General features: G+C 42.6%; 1 protein-coding gene across 5 annotated transcripts in view; it reads right to left on the bottom strand.

Moving 5' to 3' along the window:
* The window catches only part of gpat2 (glycerol-3-phosphate acyltransferase 2, mitochondrial), a 100,572-nt gene that overhangs the window by 55,457 nt on the left and 26,027 nt on the right, over window positions 1-19,088 (bottom strand). Inside the window, exon 1 of one of the 5 annotated variants that reach the window (XM_029256860.1) lies at window positions 8,596-8,653. The exons of the other annotated variants lie outside the window; for them this stretch is intronic. The gene's annotated coding sequence lies outside the window, so the exon portion shown is untranslated. Of the gene's footprint in view, window positions 1-8,595; window positions 8,654-19,088 lie in introns of those variants that run through there. 5 annotated transcript variants of the gene reach the window in all.

Genomic DNA, 19,088 nt, shown 5'->3' with positions numbered 1-19,088 from the left:
ACTTATTTACTGGGCAGAGTGGGCGCCTCCACGGAGACAGATACCACTTAGGCCGTCATCCTAGGGGTCACTACCCTAATACCCTGTGCAGCTCACAGCACACAATTAAGGTTGCCAATAACAACTAAAATTACACCTGATTCATCAAAAGTTTGGAGATTATCTGTCAGCCCATTTAACTGGGTGATGATGTGTCAGTAAGGTCTGCTTTTGTAAGAGCAGTTTCATTTTTAACTTCAGTCATCTTCATCCATTAGCTAAAGCATCCTGATCAATTCAGCACCATTCACACTATGATAAAGTAAGCAAAAACAAACCTGTCAGCACTGAAAATGGAAATGATCTGCTGTCGTTCAAGTAACTCCCCACAGATCTGATTATAGCAGAAATATTGAGTTTAGTGTCTCTGGCATACCCTGTAACCTGGCTAGCTTCGCACCCTACACTTCCGTAACAGGCTCCCGACTGCTGCAACTGTGATGAGGACCAAGAGTTATCAACAGTGAGTGTGTGTTGTCTCCAGATGAAGTAGCACTCATGGGCCAAGGTGCCACTGGCCTACTGTAGCCTCTCCTCGGCTACAACACAGCGTGCGCTGTTGTCCAGTTCTCGGATGCTTGCAGCTCGTACGACTAGATTTCCGCCGGATTCTCAGGTGCCAACTATGCCGCAGATGTCAAAGTGGTTTGGGTCGAATGTGGCGGGACTGATGCACACCCCTGTGTTTGTCAAGCATTTTTCAATGTTCCATAGAGACATCATGAAACACAACTACAATCAAAGTGAAATCAAGGCAAAATAATGCAGCAGTAAATAAACTGATCAAATTAACAACCAATATAAACTGGAAAAGAATGCAATAAATCCAAAAGCCAGGCTGTGCATCTTAAAAAGGGCCCCTTGTTTCGACAAAGCCATTGCTCCGCTTACCCACTTGCCACGTGTTCCCATCACTTCACACCACTGTTGTCTTTAAAAGCCCATTCCAGAGCAAAAGAACTTCGCGGCAGACCACTAACTCTGCACAGGATCCCTAAACGCTTGGATCGACTGTAGCTTCATTTTCTGTAAAGAACCTTTGCAGTTCATCTTCCCACTTCAGCAACATGACTGACTTGAGCTCCTTGGATTACTTCTTGGGTATTTGTTACCACTAGGCAAATAGCTCCATATCTCATTTGCACAGCAAGCAGCTCCATGGACTGTTAACATTTCATCCATGTAAGGTCAAACTGGTGGCAGATGCATTTCGACAATCAAACCTGGTCCACTTACTGTAAGGACATAGTCATCCTGTTCCGGTGACAATTTACCCTCCACAAGTGGTTCTATGCTACATGTTACTATTAGCAGTGCAATGACTACAAGAAATGAACAAAAATCAACAGCAACAAGCAACACAAGATTACCTTATCTAAGCTTTAATTTAATATGGCACTAAACCATTAAGCAAATCCAAAGAAAAGATAAATGATTTATTTTTTTCTACATAATAAGCCTGGTTGGTAGCCAGATCACATCTACAGTATTTTAAGCATCCAGAGGAACATAAAATGTCATCTTCTACATCAAAGTGTCAACAGAGGAATCATACAGATAGTTTATCAACAGCCTGAAGGAAATAATGTGAACAAGAACCCTGCCTTCCTCACTGAGCTGGGAAGTCATTTCTAAGTTGACTGACACTGGTCTACAGCTTACGGTGATGCGTCTTGCAGGAAACCGATAAGGTGGGCACCCTACTGCGAGCTGAACTTCTGATAAGGTGACTGAAGAACACACATCAGCCAGGAAGCATATCCAGGAATGGAGCCTGTATTTTTACAGATTGGTTTTGTGTTTTTTTTACCCCCCACCATTTAACAGCACAAACACTTACTTGTAGTGTGTTTGCACTACATATAGTTGGTACATTAAGTATTGGCTTAAACAGCAGCTGGTGACCCGTACCGGCAGCGGTTGCGGCAGCCTATAGATGCGGAGACTCGGGTTGCAAAGACAAGGGAGTCTTCTACTGAGGAAGGCCACCGGCATTGTGTGCTGCGAGGGATGTTGCATTAACCATCTTGACCATTAAAGTTGTCTACGGCAACCGAGCCATGCGACATCACCACCACCACCAGACACCTGGACACTCCCGCTGCTATAGTAACCTGGTTTATCCTCGCCAGTCAAACCCTCCATCCTGCTTTAATTTCTCCATGGGACTCTGGAACTGCCAGTCTGCAGTGAGAACGGCTGACTTCATACCAGCCTACACCTCTGATCTTTCACTGGACCTCCTGGCCCTAACGGAAACCTGGATCACCCCAGACAACTCAGCCACACCCACAGCTCTCTCCGCAACTACTACTCTTCCCACACCCCTCATCCCTCCAGCAAGGGTGGAGGCACAGGCCTGCTCATCTCTCCCCAGTGGGGATATTCTGTTCTCCCTCTCCAGGTACCTGACCTGTCCTCTTTTGAATTGCACGTCGTCTCTATCACTGCCCCGATCAAATGCGTTGTGGTTCTTCTGTATCGCCCTTCTGGCCACTTTCTAGATGACCTTAACATCTTGTTGAGCTCTCTCCCAGGAGACAACACTCCCTTCATTCTCCTTGGTGATGTCAATATTCATGCAGGCTGCCTTCTGTTGCTCCTACAGTTCTTCGATCTCTCCTTGTCCCAATCCCCTGCTACTCACAAAGCAAGCAATTGTCTTGACCTTGAATTTTCCCGTAACTGTTGCTGTGCTGTCCTGTCACTCTGCTGCATGTCTCTGATCACTTCATTTCAACCCCGCCTCACCGCTAATTCCCTGCTTTTTTCTGCACCCATTGTCACCTTCCACTGAAACTTACAATCTCTCTCGCCTTCTAGCCTTGCCTCTGCCACACTGTCCGCTCTCCCTTCTCCTGCACAATTCTTGGATCTATCAACAGACGATGCCACTAACATATTCCTCTCTGCTCTATCTTCCACCCTTGACTCTCTGTCCACGATCATCTAGACCAGCACACCCCAGTGCCACCCCATGGCTGACTGATATAATACGTGCAAACAGGATCAAACTCTGGGCTGCAGAGTGAAGATGGCAAAAATCCAAGACTCACTCAGGCCTGGATGCCTACAAATTACTCTTAGCTACTTTTCACTCTGCCGTCTCTTCAGCTAAATCTACCTTCTACCACAACAAAATAGCCTGCAAATAAACAACACAGACTCTTTGCCACTTTCTCATCCCTTCTGTGTCCTCCACCGCTTTCCTCCTCCTCCTTCTCTCATTGTTGATGACTTTGCTTTGTTTTCCAGAGACAAAGTCAAAGCAATCACTGACAATTTCGCAGCATCACCTTGCACAGTTCACACTGGACCTCCCTGAGAAGTAATGCTCTCCAAATCTGAAATCTCTGACGTCTTGATATCCCACAGAGCCACCACCTGCTCGCAAGATCTAATCCCATCGTCACTCCGACAGAACAATTCCCCACAACTCTCCACCTCCATCTCTAAGATCATCAACTCCTCACTCACCACTGGCTGTTTCCTAGCTGCCTTCAAAACTGCTCTCATTCCACCTCTATTAAAGAAACCCTCCCTGGATCCCAATTCGGTGCAAAACTACAGATTGGTCTCCCCCTTCTTCCTGTCTAAAACTCTAGAGCGGGCAGCCTGTGATCAACTATCTGATCTCCCAACCTAGAACCATCTCCTCGATAGATATCAGTCTGGTTTCAAAGTTGGTCGCTCCACTGAGACGGCACATCTGGCGGTGTCTGATGCTCTCCAATCGGCTAGAGCCACCTCTCTCTCCTCAGTCCTCATCCTCCTCGATCCATTTGCAATATTCGACACTGTCAACCACCGGATTCTATTCTCCTCTTTGTCAGCTTGGGATCAAAGGAGTGGCACTAAGATGGTTTGAGTCCTACCTATCTGACAGATCCTATCAAGTGGTCTGATGGAGTTCTCGTTCTCCTCTGCCTCTCTAGACCGGTGTTCCACAGGGTACGGTACTAGGTCCTCTGCTTTTCTCAATCTACACCTCCTCCCTCGGCCTGGTCATAGCCTCCCATGGATTCAAATACCACTGCTATACTGATGATACCCAGCTCTTCCTCTCCTTTCCACCTGGAGCATCAGACATTTCCGCACTCATTGTTGCCTGCCTGTCAGACATCTCTGCATGGATGTCTGATCACCACCTCCAACTCAACCTCTCTAAAACAGAGATTCTTCACCTCTCAGTTGGCCTGTCACGATCTATTGATCAAACTGGACAACTCACTCATTTTGCCTATCTCCTCACCTTACAGTCTGGGAGTGACGATAGACTTCAGTCAATCTTCCTCTGAACACATGGAAGCCACAACCCGGACCTGCAGATACATCCTTCATTACATCTGCAGGATCTGTCCTCACCTCACAACAGACTCTGCTCAAATACTTGTCCAGGCCATGGTGACATCCCATCTGGACAACTGCAACTCTCTCCTGTCTGGCCTTCCTGCTACACACCATCAAACCTCTACAGCTGATACAGAATGCTGCTGCAAGAGTTGTGTTAGACTTGCCACAGCATTCCCATGTATCTCCTCTACTCTCTTCTCTGCACTGGCTACTCATAGCTGCCTGGATCAAATTCAAGACCCTGGATATGACCTACAAATGCATCAGTAGAACTGCTTCTAGCTATTTACAAGACTTGATCAACCACTACTCCTCAACAAGACCGCTTTGCTCATCTACTTCTGCCCGCTTGATGGTCCAACGCATGAAAGGTAAAGCACGGCAATTCTCGGTTCTGGCTCCGTTGAGGTGGAATGACCTCCCCCTCTCACTCAGAACTGCTGAAACTCACTCTACATTCAAGAAGGGTCTGAAAACTCACCTTTTCCAGACTCACTTGCCCCAAGATCTCTCCAGCTCATATACAGTGTAAATGTTCATACACCGTAACTTTATGATCATCCTCAAATAAGCCTTTACACAGCTGCTACTCCTGTACTGTATGTAAATGTTTGTGCACCTTTATATATAAAAAAAAAAAACTCTACAACGGTTATTCATCTATCCCAGATGGAAAGAAAAACTAGGTCTACTTACACATTTACACAGCTGGGTAATTTTTACTGGAGAAATTCAGGGTAAGTGCCTTTCTCAAGAGTAGTACAGCAAGAACTGGGATTTGTACCTTCGAGTCGAGTAGGCAACTCTAACCACTACACTAGCTGCTGTCCACAACTTATACAACACAAAACACGGCTCATTTGTACACATTCCGACCCTGTCTGCAGAGCATTTGTAGCCCTTTTACCATAACACCCTTTGATCAAGCGTACAGAAAAAGTAGCGTTCTATGCCTCTTGCCTTGCAATCCGATAGTTCCAAATTCAAATCATCCTCCTGCTGTAGCACCTGTGATCAAGCTACCTACACCGAACTCAGTACACACTACAAATAGCATGCCGTGTAAATAATTGTAAAGTTCATTATTTAAATAAGCTGCCTTAGAGGAAAAAAATAAGACAAAAAAAATAGCAATACAACACAACATCAAGGTCAAAAAGACTGAATCCAACTTTAAGATATCTCCAAATGCTGTGCTTTTCTTGAAAGTGCCATTTCCCAGAGGACTATGGTCCCCAGACCCCATCACTGGTCATCTCTGCAGAAGTGAAACAAAGTAATGCACCCCATGGGGCAGATCGGTGTAATTATCAACAACTGGATTAAACCCCCTCCCATATAAAACACACAAAGTTTGCCCCTCGGCAGCCTGCTGCTATAGTTACCAAGTCATTAAAGCTGCCAGCCATGTGCTACTGAACTCTTGTAAGAATCCTCAACGCTGCCTTGTCCACCTGTCATAATGTTCCACCTAATCCACCTGCTTTGTGATGGAGAAGCAGCGCAGAGCAGAGCAAGGCAGATAGCACAGATTCTGCGAGACTCTGTTCAGCGTGACTGGACTCATTAAAGCCTCAATGAGGCGCCAGGCTGGCATACATCTGGGTTTTGCAAATACAGCCCATTCTGTGCTGCTGCCATGATACGAGACCAAGTAAAATCAGGCCTTTTCTAACGCTTAAAATGCGCAGTCAGTCCATTTATATAAATCCAGTTTTGCAATTTATGCATAAAGTATACAGACATCTGCACAAAGGTGGGAGGGAGAGGTAGAAGCCCAGGTAAAAGGTGAGGAGAAACATGCACACTATCTCCATGTCCCCAAACATTCTGAAAACCTGACTTAAGGACATCTCAAGGGGAGAATATTAACCGCCACCGAAAGGAGTACTTACTCCACGCAAAGCAGCCAAAAGGGCCACCGAAACAGCAGAGACAATCAACATCACTGCTTCTCCTATTTTTTTTTTTTTCCTGCCTGAAGCCCCAAAGCCGGGTGGAGCTGTTGGGGGTACGCAAAGGACCTCATTAGTGCCAAGCAGACATATGCACCGCAGCACCAGTTACCACCTTTCTTCACATTCCCCCCCACTGAGTCACAGGTTAGAATCAAAGCCCCTTCAACATCCAGATGAAACGCCCTGTCCCCAGGAAGAGCCATCTGACCTGGAGCTCCCAATGGACGGGAGCTGAGAAAGACACAGGGAGGCAGCACACCCATGCAACAGCAAAACAGCAGATTTACCTTTTTAAAAACGTGACAAATGTTTGATGTGACTGACATTTGCCATAGCTACGGACACATTTCATACTGAGGTGAAATAGAAGCATTACAATTATTATTTTGTTTGGTGTTCAGCGCTGAGAAATTCCACCTGGAAGTAATTCTACTCAGATTCCTTGACAAGGCTTGGGCCAAAAATGGGCCAGCACACGTGTAGTCCCAAAGCGAAAGGCGATGGCCTGACCTGGTGATGTAAACACAGAGCCACATGCCATCAGAATAATAGGTGGTAAAAACACACCAAACAAAAGCACTCTTGACATTCTGGGAGTGTGGACTTGTCCAACAAGTGGTCCTTGCGCTGCTCAACGGTGGAGAGCACAGCGATTTGCTAAATAAGCAATGATGAGGATCTAGTTTGTGGGAGGACAGGCCTTCTCATTATTCCCAGCATGTTATTATTTCTGACATGAGTCACACTTGGGTGTCTTTTGTTTGCCGCAAAAAGCAAACATGACCCATTGTCTTTTCAATGAGAAAGTTCATCAGTATGCTCGGTTTATAATAAGGAAAAAATCTGCCAGGTTTCTAACACTGTTGCACACTTTGCCAAACCAATATTCCACCCAACCTCTACCCTATTCAGGTTATCTTTGTGTGTTTCACTCGTTCTATTCACTTCTTAATCCACTTAACTCAAGGAAAAGGTATGTGCACATCTAATTTTAGATTAAATGTGGAAATTTAAATTGATAACCATTTCAGAAACTTAAAAAAGAAAGATAAGAAAGCTGACAAAAATCTAAATGCAAAAAAATGAGAGAGACAGCATTTGTGGAGTGTGTGATAAAAATGTGGTAAAGCAAATGAGGCCAGGTAGACACAAAGAGGACAAGAGACAAGGGAGAACAGCGCTGCAAAAAGTGCAAGAGTTAAAAAGCGCCGGGAGAAGAACGAAAGGAGGATGAAAGTCACGATGGAAAGGCATGATCCTTTTTTTTTTTTTTTTTTTTTAAACAAACAATACTTTCATCCACGTCAGTACTTCTAAAACTCCTATCACATTCCAAAATTAGCCGCACATCTGACTAACGTAACTACTCATTTTTCATCTTAAGAGGAACGAGACATTATGATTTCAGCAATTCCCTTTGTTTCACCTGAATTCTTTTTAGTTTCATTGTACCACTTTTCCTTGTTTGACAGCAGAAGGAAGAACGTGACACCATTTCACTACAGAGTCATGCTCTTGGGGACAGACACCAAAAGAGGTTCTCAAAACACCCTCTCTCTCTCGACTACTTTCCATCCCCAGCAATGCAGAGCAACCAAAAAGAAGTACAATCAGCCAACATAGCGTTTCCCTCACCATGTGCTACAATTAATAAATCTCTGAAGCAGAACTCAAAACCCTTTAAAAAGCGGACATAGAGCCACATATTCGGAAAACAATAGAGATGGAGAGATTGAAGAGCTAAATCATAACTTGATTCTCGAAGGCTGTTTTTTGTCACAGTGTCAGAGTTTCACCGTCACCCAGTGACAGACTTGCAGAGCTGAAAAGGAGTGGAAGGACATAGATCTCACTTGTACAGAAAAACTAATACTTAAAGCTTTACAAGCATTAGGTATACCACATGTGGAGCAGCCATTACAGACGCCCAAAAAATGAGAACTAATGCAGTAAATGCTGACGGGATGTCGATGTGGTGCGGACCAGAGCACATGGAGAAGAAAGGTGGGGCAGCCTAGCTTTTACTTTCCAGAACATCCAACCAAGGCAGGAGTGGATTTGTCCGCAGGGCAGCAGCCGTTTCGCCTACGTACCAGCAAGGGTGGCGGGGTGGGGCTGGTGCCTGGAGGACAAACGGGCCACTGGGGTAAGGGAACATGGTGACAGATAAGGACAGCATAGCTTCTGTAGTCCAGGGTTTCTGAGATCAGTCAAGGGTACCTTGTTAACAGTAAACACAACTCACACGGCTGAACAGGTTCGAGGGCCTCCTTCAGGGCTGTGATCATGGGGGGTGATGTACTGTGCAAAAAATAAAAACGAACAGTCATGCCTCAGACTGAGGGCAAACAGCTGCCCTCTGATAATGTTAGCAAAAGCACTACAGAAAAGGATGGAAGACCAAAACAACTTGGCGCATTTGCTAAGTCTAAATCATTTGCTTGTCCTCTTAACACGGTGCAATACAAACTGTACTATATGAAATTGTGACTTCAACAAACATTTGTAGCGAAAAATGTCAAAAACAAAAGCTCGTGCAGTGCGTCTCTATACAACAGCCTAATGCCAGCTTATTTTTTAATCTTACCTCAAATCACCACTTGTTATAAAATCTCTCGTTATAAAGGTAATTTTTTTACTTCAAATGTGCTGCATATTATGCGTGCAGAAAGTCGATCCAATATTACTCATATTAACAAGTTCACCTCACCTGTTGGTATATAAGACCATGCCTGAAAAGCAGGAAATGTATGCTCTCAGCAAAATCAACATTCAAACCATATGACACTGACTCATTTAGGATGCTTGTTTTCCAAATGCCAACCTTTTCACTTCAACAATCAATTTACCACTCCTGCCCCATCTCCTTAATCTATAAGGCAAACATCAAAAAAACAACAAGGCAGAATCAGTGTTGTGCAATGAGATAAACAAACCCACACGCTTATCTGCTTTTACACTGCAAAAAGATACGCTTCCTGTTTCTCACGCAACAGAAGGTTTCCTGGGTAGACATGTTATTCAAAGTGAAAGACAACAACCAAATTAAAAGAAGAACTTTCAAGCAAAAAAATATAGAATAAACTGAAATCAGACTAGAAAATCAAAGTTTTCCTTTTATGAATTTCTTATAGTACAAAAGGTGACAAATTACGCAGTTAATTCCTTTTTTCTGTCTGGACATACTGGAAACTACTAATTCTGCATTATAAATTTGTATTAATAGTATGCTGGCTTTAGTTTTTTGTATTTGCATCTAAAAAAAGCAACTCAGTCAAATCTTAGATCTTAATCAAAAATTAGAAAACATCAATTAGAAATAAGATGCATGTCAATATTTTTTAAAGGCAGATATTTTGTAATTTTAAAAATGCAATTTGGAAAACCAAATCATAGTAACTGAAAATGCAAGACAACTAATACTCATTCGTATCTGATGCACGTCTGGACTCCCTGTATTCATGAATCCATTCCTTTACGTTTTCCATAAAAAAAAAAAAAAAAAATATTTACAGGTAGTCCCCGATTTACGATGGGGTTACATTCTGCGAAACCCATCGTAAGTAGAAAACATCGTGAGTTGAAAATGCATTCAACACACCTAAACCTACCGAACATCATGTTCTAGCATACGTGCAACGGCCATTACAGGCTTGCCTCCTTCATGCTGGGCAATTATCTCCTCAAGAGTAACTGCCCTCTTCTTCTTCCCACCAGTAGTAGGGGAAACAGATGAGCATTTCTGTGACAACATGGATGCGCAAAGCACAACTGCGTGGCAAACCGGGAGATGTGGATCACTGCCGCTGCCCAGCATCATGAGAGAGTATTGCACCCCATATTGCTTGGGTGGGCGGGGAGTCAAAATTCGAAGTACGGTTTCTACTGCATATCCATCGCCTGCTCACCCTCGTAAAGTCAAAAAAAATCACAAGTCAGACCATCTGTATATTTAATATTCCTGTCTTATCAGTCCCAGTCTCCCTTGTGGACTAAACCTCTTCGTTTACTGTTGGATGTTTGGAAAAGTTATTCATGAGATCATGAAAACATCAACAAGACCTGATCACTGATAACACTCCTCCACCTCTGGCCAGTTGGTGGTCGCACACACAACAGGTCCAAAATGAAAAGTGCAAAGGTTTTTGGTTCAGGCTCCCATGCGGTGGAACGACCTCCCTCTCACTCAGAACTGCCGATCGTCTCTCAACATTCAAGAAACGTCTCGAAACATTTTTTCAGACTCACTTCTCCACTGATCTCCTGTGTGCTTCACAAATGTGGTTGAAAAACCTGTATATGCACCTACCAGTGTAACGTACGCTGGTTTATATGGTGGAAAGAGAAACTATACTCAAAGATCACATGCATCTAAATCACTCCGTATCTAGGTGTAATGTACTGTTCTATTGCTCCCTGAGATGTATGTCTCTTTGGAGAAAAGCATCTGCGAAATAAATAAATGTACATGTAAATGAAAGATTAAATGTAGCTAATGCTGTAAATAACTAATGATAATAGTAGAATAGTGGGTCTGGAACCTGCCCACAAGAGCAGTGTGATGTGCACATTGGGGCATTGGCTTTGTTACAGTATGGCCTACCAGAGAGGGAGGCAATGTTTATCACTAACATCCTTCAATCATAGACAGTGCCTTAAATGCTATGGTAAGTGGCCGCAGAGAACTTGTAAGGTGACTTCCTGAAACAGTGCGCAAAACTGATGCCAATGATTCAAGCAGAAATACAGTACTACCGTTCCAACGGCGTGGCGCTTGTGACATTAAAATTTACAGAGCTGTGCAAAGCAGCAGTTAAAAAGCACAAGATAATTGTTTATATGGGGCAGCTCATGCAGTAGTATTAAGAGCTGCAGCCTTGCAGTCGGGAAATCCAGGATCAAATCCCTCCTCCCCTGTAGTCACAGTACGGCTCTAGTACATTTGAGCAAGCATTTCAGCTAACCCTGAAATAACACAGTACAGTTAAAGTGCCATATAAATAGGTAAATTATTCTAAGATGCTTAACACTAAATCCATTTTGAGAAAAATGCCTGCTAAACAATTAATAATCAATAACTGGGGGAAAGGTGGAACAGTTTTACTTTTACAATCTCCGTCGCCATTTCATTGAGACAAATAGGAGACATAGAGCTCCGCCACGATAAAACCAAGTTATAGGGTTTCCTCCACAGAGTTTTCTTTCAGATATCCATGTTTTACGATCAAAGCAGATACACATCCTCAATGGATACTTCACTTAATGATTAATGAAGAGTAGAGCGCTCGGCACTGTTCATTAATCCTCGGTGCCCAGTATCTGAGATTACTGCTGCCCACGCTGCTCTGTTTTAAATCATTTGTATGGTCACCAAATGGCACAGCTGTCAACTGACGTAAGACATAACTTCACACATGCTAGCAGTCCCGTGTGCCAAACGCCTTTCACACCGCTAATTCCACTGAGAACAGTACTTACTGAAAGCCACCAGCATTAGCTGCACTCGAGATCCTTCATTGTAATTAAAGAAAAACAAATCACTACCTCAATTACATGCCACGGAGAGAAAAAAAACATGCACATATTTACCCAACTAACTTGAAGGCAAAAAGTCCTACAGGAAACCAATATGCAGTTACTTCATTAAATGTTGCATTTTTAAAGTTTCATTATTGGATAATTTAATACATTTCTGAAACTTGATTCCACACAAACCCTCTACTTATACACTGAACTCAGACCCCAAGTTGGTTTATTTCAGAAAGTTGGTAGTTGAATGCGACATGCACCAGGACAGGGGCTCATCATCAATTCTAATTCTAAACAGAACTGCGTATGCAACGGGTGCCGGAACAAACAGTGGTCTTGCACTAAGCGACTGTACTTCAAGAACTGCGGGTCTACGTGCGTATCTCTGTTTGCCGGTAAGACACACTTGTGCGTACTCCGAGTTGTATGTCGCTTAGGAGAAAACCATGTGCTAAATGAATAAAAGTAAATGTCACCAATACAAACAGCTCACCGAGCCAAAAGGAAGCAGCACAGTTTGTTGAATAGTAACACTGCGGCAACAGGGACTCATTCACTCTGTGACTCTTTGCACCAGGCCCTGTAAAATGCACTCCTGCTCCTTTGACATTGTACACCCTTGCAGAGCACCCACCTGATGTAATGAGCCCTACAAGACGGATTTTTCCCCCAAGCGAAATCCCATAGGTAGGAAATGTGACTGATCTGACCATACTACAGATTCCCATTGCTCAAGGGTCCAGCTTTTGTGCTCCTTACACCAAGTTGTGTGTTGGCCTTGGATCCAAGTGGTTTCTGAATGACAGCCCTGCCATAAATCCCAGCTTTGTGTCGCTCACAATACATACACACTTTTTGTTGAGACTGGGTCAGACACACCCACTCATTTCTCTCAATTTTTGATCCTGTACTTTTGTGGCATTTAGCAACTACCCTGTGAAGTGTCTATTCCTGTCAGTGTCCATGTTTGGCGTGTACCATCATTACTTTTAAGACTTTTCCCCTTGACACATTAAATAATTTTGCTATTTGACCAATACACCTGCAATTGGGGCACTGGCTATTTGGCCTCTGCAAAACTCCGTTACATGCCTCACACCCAATTGTCAGACCTCTTTTACAGCTGATGCTCAATGCATATTGGCGATCAACCCGATATGACTCACCTTTGCAGCTGCATGTCATCATCACATAGTTACTCAAAAGTTAAACTCCTTTTTCATCAGTTTTTTTTTTTAAAATTTTGTACACGTCCTTTATGTGTTTGACAGCACTGCATTATCAAAAATGTTCAATACTAATTAATGACGTGTGTCTTTCCACTTTAATCTTCTATCAATAGTTATCATTTAACATTCGCAAAGGTTACCGAGCCTGCTAAAATGGGGTCAAAGATATAATCAAACTGCTTTGCTGCAGATGAATTTTAATTTGATCATTTTTAATTGCAATTTTAGCTGCATTTTAATGTGCTGTTTTAGTTACTTGAATAGGAACTGCATTTCTCAGCTAATACACTCACTAAGGTGAAAGAGTGTACTTTTATTTTAAAATGTAAAACAATTGAAAATTAGCAAACTAAGGCAAGGAAAAGTCACAAGTGTTATAATAACCACAATGGTGGGGGAAGGGGGGCACTTCTACATATTTCAACACACTGTGTACAAAATGCCTCTGCTGTAATCTTGGGTCCTAACGCAGACTTATAAAATGGATCACCACCACAGAATAACATATTTTCACAACTTTTTCCTTCATAGCAACCAAGAAAGATCCCAGTTGCACACTATTTTTTTGAAAGACAGACAATCTACCAAAGTTCAGGCACCACTCCATGCCCACGGCAAAGACTGAGGCATGGTGTTTAAAATAAAGGAAAAAACAAAGACAATTTCATTTTATTCCTTGTTTTCTCCCATGATTTAGTTTCATCAGCCTCTAGGTAGCATCTGTATCTGTTCAGGGACCAGCAGCAGCTGGAGTGTGTTCCCATTTACATCCCCACGAGCTCAGGGTTCCCCCCTGCTGCGAATCGGCAAGTGCCTGTGGGAGGCCGACAGCTGAGCGGATGTGCACAGTGACGACCACCACCACAGGCAACTAGTAACACCTCTCAAAGATCACCAAGTCAAGGTATCCACCAGCAAATTTACCTTGCGCACATGACGTTTGTTCTACTAGTAGCCAATGACAGGGCAAATGTCAACTGTGATCCAAGATATAGGGAAGGAAGGCAGCTAAACCAACTGAAGCACTTAAGTCCGGCAAACCAAAGTAATTGTACTATATATACACACACACTGGCTACTCAGTTTGCTAGAATGATAACTAACACAGTTGCAGTACCAGTTAATTTGTCACAATGTAATAATATAGATTTGCCCTGATATATTTTCTGGTCAGGTTCAGCAAATACCTTGGATATGTTTGCAATGCAGTGGCACAGCGAGTAGTGCTGCCACCTCACTACGCCTGGGCTTTTAAGCGTAGGTTCGAATCCGGCCCATTTTGGGTGCTGTCCCTGGGTCTCCATAGATTTTTTCCGGATTGTCTAGTTTCTAATGACAGGCGGTTCAGGTGTGTCTGTGTGTGTTACAAGTTGTAAACACTTTGGAAGTGAGGTGAATTAAAACGGTCCCACAGTCCAATTCTGATTGCATTTTACTGAAATAAGCTGAATGCGTAAACAGACTATAAAACAAGAAAATGTAATTGAAATAAACCGGAAAATCTCAAAACGTCACAATTACACTGTTTGCTACACCGTCTTCAAATTGCATTGCCGTCCACAGATGTCTACAGGTACACTTTCTTTGTAAAAATACAAGCAATACAGAAATGGGCTAGCTGCTGCATTGCCCCAGTTTGTGTACATTGTGTGCAAAACATGTGAACAGGTATGTCTCGCAGAGAGAAAACGCCATCCTGGTGTTTCAATAAGGATAAGTAACTCCTGCACATACCACATTTCCTGTCTTAAAGCCCCCTGCTGCAGAATTTATTCACTATAAAAACTGAAGTATGGGAGGAACTGGACAATAACTAAGTGAGGGTGCCTCAAACTTGAAGACTTGCCATTTTACAAGGGCACAAAGTTGTGATACAATCCTGACCAAATAAAGCTCTTAGGGCATTTGTCCTTCATGAAGGATGGTTTGGCAGCCGAATCATAGTGCGCTTTAAACAACCAAGCAGAAAGAGAGGCTTGGAGGCATTCCATTGGACACCATTCTAGAAGAGCTGAACCTTACAGCAGTCAATTAAAAGAGCAGTGTTTTGTTTTAAAAACATTTGTTTACTGCCCACCAAGACTCCCTGCTAACTGCCCCCACATTAATACGGCCTTCCTGCCACCATTCTCACACTGTCCTTTATCTACAACTTGAACATTAAAACAGCAGGCCACAACCAGTGATGAGCAGAGATAAACAGATCTACACTCTTCGTCACCATGACACTCCAAACGGCACATTTTGTTTCACATTTGAGCAATAAACACATGCTCTCCCTTTCAAACCTTTAAATGCAGTTAACATTAACAAGTACAGCACTAACCAACCTGACAAAGGAAATGCATTCTTCAACATCCTTTTATAAGGCGAGTTCTTAAATTGTGCTCGTCATTTTCACTGGTTTCAACAAATATTTTTATGAATTCCTGAGTCCAAAAAAAATGACAACTATTTATGGTAAAATGTGACCAAATCCAATTAAAATGGACAGTTACTTCAATAGTTAACATTAGTCATCAAAACATAAAGCTGTGTCCCTTTGTGAACTATTCTATGAGAAGTAGATGACTGTACCTGCACTTGTTCAGCTTTTTTCAGCTATTACGTTCCGTACAACTAACAAATGAGAATATCAGACAAGCAAAACATATGTACTCAGTGATTACGTATCAATTGGACCTTTAATCAAAAAAAAAAAAAGACCAAAGACGACAAAAATCAAAAACAATGCAAATGAATTCAGACTCACTGAGCAAAATGAAATCCTTCTGACAGCGCAAATAGGGACCATGATTACCGATTAGAATCGTGGCAATCACAACCTCTAACAAGATAAACTAGCAAACAAGGAACAAGTAAGGCTGAGAACTCAACGCAGAACAAGCCAAACTATAGCTGCAAAGAAGTATGCATGGTGGCTCTGGTCCCGTGCCACTCAGCTATTGGAAGGCATGTGAAGTCCAAATTCAGCTCTTGTAAATGTGCACAAATGCTTCATAAGCCAAAGCAAGACTGTTAAATGAAATTCCTCTAAGTTAAATTCTTGTAATCCAAATGGGTGTGTGCTGGGGTATGACTGTACTTATAAAATGTCATTTTGACCATTACTTGTCTCCAAAGAAACTCTGAAGGCTTTTTAATTTCTAGGACAAGACATAAGTTTCTGCTGCCACTGGCTAAGCAAAGCAAAGCTGTCTTCCTTCAACAGTAACCCAAAAGGTTAAAAAAAAAAAAAGTGACAATACAAAAAAAAAATGTAATTCAACCTCTACGAAAAAGTATTTGATTCCCACCCCAAGTCGCTCTACACACATCTGAATGGAAGCTTAATAATCTGCTTCACGACTTTACAGTTGCTCCAAAATAGAGGTGAGCTTCCACTTCACACTGTAATGGAAAAACGGTGCCTTTGTTACCACCACGACAGAAATTTTGAAGAGAAAATTTAAACACACACGGCCTCGCTGAGGTTAGTTGACCATTTCCAAACACTGGGGCATAAATCTGCCACCAGTGCTACTCTGAATTATTCTGGAGCAATTGGGAACTTCAGTCTAAAATTAACCTGGCTGTTCAGCATTTTGTCTGTGCATTATAGACAGAGATTTTGTCTATATAATTTGAGAATGCACAGTTAACACTTAAGACTTTTTCCAGTTTGTCTTTTAGTGCAGGAGTCTGAGCCAACAGTATCAGTAAATCCAAATTCTATGGCTCAAGAACCTGTGGCACTCACCATCCTGTGCTCATTTCCATATTCATCCATGTACTCCAACAGGCCTGCTCTGTGCAATGGCCGGACTTGGACAGCCATACTTTCCATCACCCACAGGCGCTACAATCAGCTTGAGAATGATAATTACTTTTAAGTACTTTTGCATATGAATGTTGATATTTACGATAAATCAAGACTCTTCCAGGCAAAAGGGGGGGAAATGCAATCATCTGTTTTTTTTTTTTTTTTTAAAAAAACAAACTGCAGTCCCAAATTTGTAGTCCCAAAGCATTACTCACATGGAAGATTAACAACTGTAGGAAGAGTAATGTTGACTGTAATCCTGCACATGTTCCTCCTGTTTTTTGAAAATTACAGACCACTGTACAAGTAATTTCCTAAATGACAAAGACAGATAAAAGATTTGTTCAAGTGCTTCAAGAGATTCCCTTAAAAATCATTAACCTTCTCTCTGTAAATATTGAAAAAGAACATAGTACACCACTTCAGCTCTAATGGAACTCGCAACATAAACATGACGGTAAATGAACTTTTAAACATGTAACGTGTTAACACGACTGTCTACTCTAGCTACTCAGTCTTAAATATACCTGCAACAGCTTACAAAAATTCTACAGAAAAACAGATACATTGTGGAAATGAGCACTCTGCACAATTATAAATTTTGCCTGTAAATGCACAGACAAAGTGTTTTGGACCATTCTAACGTACTATGTTCTGTCTCTAGAACTGGCACTGTTATTCTGTATATTTACGTTAACATTTTAGTACAAAGACCTCTGTAGCATGATTACTTCATATTTAATATGAAAATAATTCCTTAAATTTCAGAATTTGGATTGAAAAAAGAATTACTGTAAAAATGAAAATCACAATTCACGCAATCAGGTCTTGATGATCACAAATTCACATTTATTCATTTAGCAGACGCTTTTCTCCAAAGCGACATACATCTCAGACAAATACAATTTGTGCATTACATTAGGAGAAAGGGAGACAGTTGCAGACATGTGATTCTTCAGTTTCTTTCCACTATATGTACTGATGTTCATCGCACAAGTAGGTGCCTAAAACTCAGAATAGGCTATTCCTGATCACCTTCCACATTCCTGATCACCAACCTCTTTAATGTACTCAAACATTTACGTACAAATTTACGGACAACAGAGGAGTAGCGGCTGTGTAAAGGCGTCTCTGGGCATGATCATAAAGTTATAGTGCATGAACATTTACACCTTACAGGAGCTTAAGAGATGATGGGTGAACTGAATCTGAAAGAGGTGAGTTTTCAGACCCTTCTTAAATGTGGACAGAGTTTCAGCACTTCCGAATTGGGGGGGGGTCGTTCCACAACAACGGAGCCAGAACCGAGAACCTCCGCGCTTTACCTTACGTGCGCAGGACCATCAAGTGGGCAGAAGTAGATGAGCAAAGCGGTCTTGTTGGGATGTAGTGGTTGATCAAGTCATGTGAATAGCTAGGAGCAGTTCTACTGATGCATTTATAGGCAATAGAGAGGGTCTTGAATTTGATACAGGCAGCTATGGAAAGCCAGTGCAGAGAAGCGAGTAGAGGAGATACATGAGAACGCTGTGGCAAAACAAAAACAACTCGTGCAGCAGCATTCTGTACCAACTGCAGAGGTTTGATGGCAGTAGCTGGAAGGCCACACAAGAGAGCTGCAGTTGTCCAGACGGTATGTCACCATGGCCTGGACAAGTAGTTGGGCAGAGTCAGTTGCAAGGTGAGGACGGATCTTGCGGATGTTATGCAGGGTGTATCTGCAGATCTGGGTTGTGGCTTCGATGTGTTCAGAGAAAGGCGGACTAAAGTCTATCGTCACTCCCAGACACTTAGCCGAGGAGGCAGGAAAAACAAGTTGTCCAGTTTGATCGATAGATCATGACAGGAAGACAAGCCAGCTGAGAGGTGAAGAATCTCTGCTTTGAAGAGGTTGAGTTGGAGGTGGTGATCAGACATCCACGCAGAGATGTCCGACAGGCAGGCAGCAATGCGTGCACAAATGTCTGATGCTCCAGATGGAAAAGAGAGGAAGAGCTGGGTATCATCAGCATAGCAGTGGTATTTGAATCCATGGGAGGTAATGACCGGGCCGAGGGAGGAGGTGTAGATTGAGAAGAACAGAGGACCCAGTACCGAACCCTGCGGGACACTGGTTGAGAGGCAGAGGAGAAAAACGGGAGCTTCGCCAGACCACTTGATAGTATCTGTCAGATAGGT

The sequence above is a fragment of the Scleropages formosus genome, chromosome 12 (assembly GCF_900964775.1).
Source record: "Scleropages formosus chromosome 12, fSclFor1.1, whole genome shotgun sequence".
In the NCBI taxonomy this organism is placed as follows: Eukaryota; Metazoa; Chordata; class Actinopteri; order Osteoglossiformes; family Osteoglossidae; genus Scleropages; species Scleropages formosus.
Note: the sequence above shows the minus strand (reverse complement) of the source record. Positions and strands in the feature narration are given on the sequence as shown.